This window comes from Phascolarctos cinereus, unplaced genomic scaffold, assembly GCF_003287225.1.
Source record: "Phascolarctos cinereus isolate Bilbo 61053 unplaced genomic scaffold, phaCin_HiC Scaffold_3;HRSCAF=262, whole genome shotgun sequence".
In the NCBI taxonomy this organism is placed as follows: Eukaryota; Metazoa; Chordata; class Mammalia; order Diprotodontia; family Phascolarctidae; genus Phascolarctos; species Phascolarctos cinereus.
The window spans coordinates 183536812-183539059 of record NW_027555736.1 but is presented as its reverse complement, the minus strand read 5'-3'; positions in this window follow the sequence as shown (position 1 = coordinate 183539059).

The following is a 2248-nucleotide window of genomic DNA, read 5'->3' as shown; positions in this document are numbered from 1 at the left end:
ACTCTTGTACAACTCTTTGTGACCCCTTTTGCTATAGATTTGGTATAGATTGTGGAATGATTACAGGATAACCTGAAATCAGGTATTTGGACAAGTAGCTTGAGAATGATTTGGCAAAACTTTTCCTCCAAGGAATGGAAGAAAATCTACCAGGGGCATAGATTTTTCTTGTTGTTCGTCCTTCATTTTTGAAGAGGCCCAATGGAGCAGGATAGTAGGGGAGTTCTTGGTGCATCTTCCTAGGACAATGGCATTACAGATTTAAAGCTAGAAAGGACCCTGTAGGTCATCAGGTATAACCTCCTGATTTTGTTGTTCAATTGTGTTCACCTGTGTCTGACTCTTCATAACTACGTTTGGGGTTTTCTTGGTAAAGATACTGGAGTGGTTTGCCATTTCCTTTTCCAGCTCATTTTATAGATAAGGAAATTGAAGCAAATAGGGTTAAGTGATTTGCCCAGGGTCACACAATTAATGTTTGAGGTGAGATTTGAGCTTAGGAAGATGAGTCTTCCTGACTCCAGGCCCCTCACTCTTTCCACTGCTGCTGTCATACAGCAGAGGAAACTGAAGCCTAGGCGGCTTAAATGACTTGCCCAGAGTCTCTCAGCTAGTAAGTATCTGAGGAGAGATTAGAATCCAGGAATCTGTGACTGCAGGCCAATTCTTTACTGTCAGAATATGTTCTCAGATCTTGATCTGCTGAGCCTTTCCATTCATGATCATCATCAAATATTTACTATGATTGAGGCTCTGCGCCAAGAAGTGAGGATACGACAGACTCCTTGCCTTCAAGTAACTTATATTCAACATATGCATAAAAAGGTAACCAATAACATCTGGTAGTTATGCTACTGTCTCCTGTGTGCATGATTCAGCCAGTCATAAATAGCCTGTCTGATTAGCTCCTTGGAAATGTTTTCATGTAACATTGTTATTTTTCCACTTGAATGAATTCCAAATGCCTCTGAAATGACCAAAGAGCACTTTCAAACATAAATCTTTTTTTTTCCAGTGTAGAAAAAGGAAATTCAGAACCAAGATACCAACTTCCAATTTTCTTTGCCTACAAATACATGTGACAATGATACAAACCTTGAGAAATGGGACTCCTTTAGTTTAAGATTCCCTCGTGAAAGCCAGACAACAGAGATGATCCTCATAGGAAGGGTCAAAGGGGAGGTGGTGTTTGGAGAAGGAACTGGAGAACCCTATAGGGCCAGGAATTGGAGGAGAGCAAAACTGAAAGGGCCCAACCTGAAGCAGAGAGCCCCGAGTCCTCTGCTAACCTTTGTCCTCAGCCACTCCTATCCTTTCTCCATGCTTCCCTTTCCATCCTTTGTAGCAAATTCTTTTTGTGTATGTGTCTGGTTGGCACCTTTGAATGTTTTCCCACTAGACATTAAACTCAATCAGGGCAAAGACAGTGTCTTGTCAACAGATATTTATCATGTACTTACTTGTGTAAGGAATTGGGATAGAAAGAAAAAAATGAAAAGAGTTTATGTGTCCTTTAGGGTGAGGAATGATATGCATGAAATATAAGTGTAGCCCTTATCAGAAAGTGGGTTGATGGGAAGTGTCATTTTTTTTTCCATATGGAAGGAAGGACTGAAGGATCATGGGAGGTGGATGCACAGTGGCTGAGAGATACCCCAGAACTTTGGAGCCTAGGAAGTAAATACACACCAGATCAACAATGGCCAGCTGGTTGCAAAGACAAGGCTCTGCTATCCAGACCTAATATGACTACAAGTGGTTGGACCACTGACTCACTGACCCATTTAGGAATTGATCTGCCTGCACAGAATTTGTTGCTGAATTGGTAGCTCAAAAAATTGTCCCTGTTCTATTTCCTCCCCCTCCTCTTCCTCATTGCTGCCTGGTAAACTGACAGTGCTCACCTTTAAGAGTTTCCTGCTCTCTTCAAACCTTGCTTATTTGCTGTCTATACTTTTATCGTGGGTTTTGTCTTCAGATAAAGGTAAGCTGATACTTTATTGCATTCTGAAGGAATGTTTGCTATACATGAATGGACTACACCATGAGAAATGACAAAGGGGAACCCTTGGACAAAGAGACCTAGGTTTACTGTGAGTTTATATTGAAGCTCCCTTTCCCTCCCTCCCTCTCTGTCTGTCTGTCTCTTCCCCTCTCTGGAAGCATTAAGTAGTATTCTCCATAAGTATGGTAAAATTTAAAGAAGGATGTGAGCAAGAGATCCAGTCAAAGTATTTGAAGAAAATTT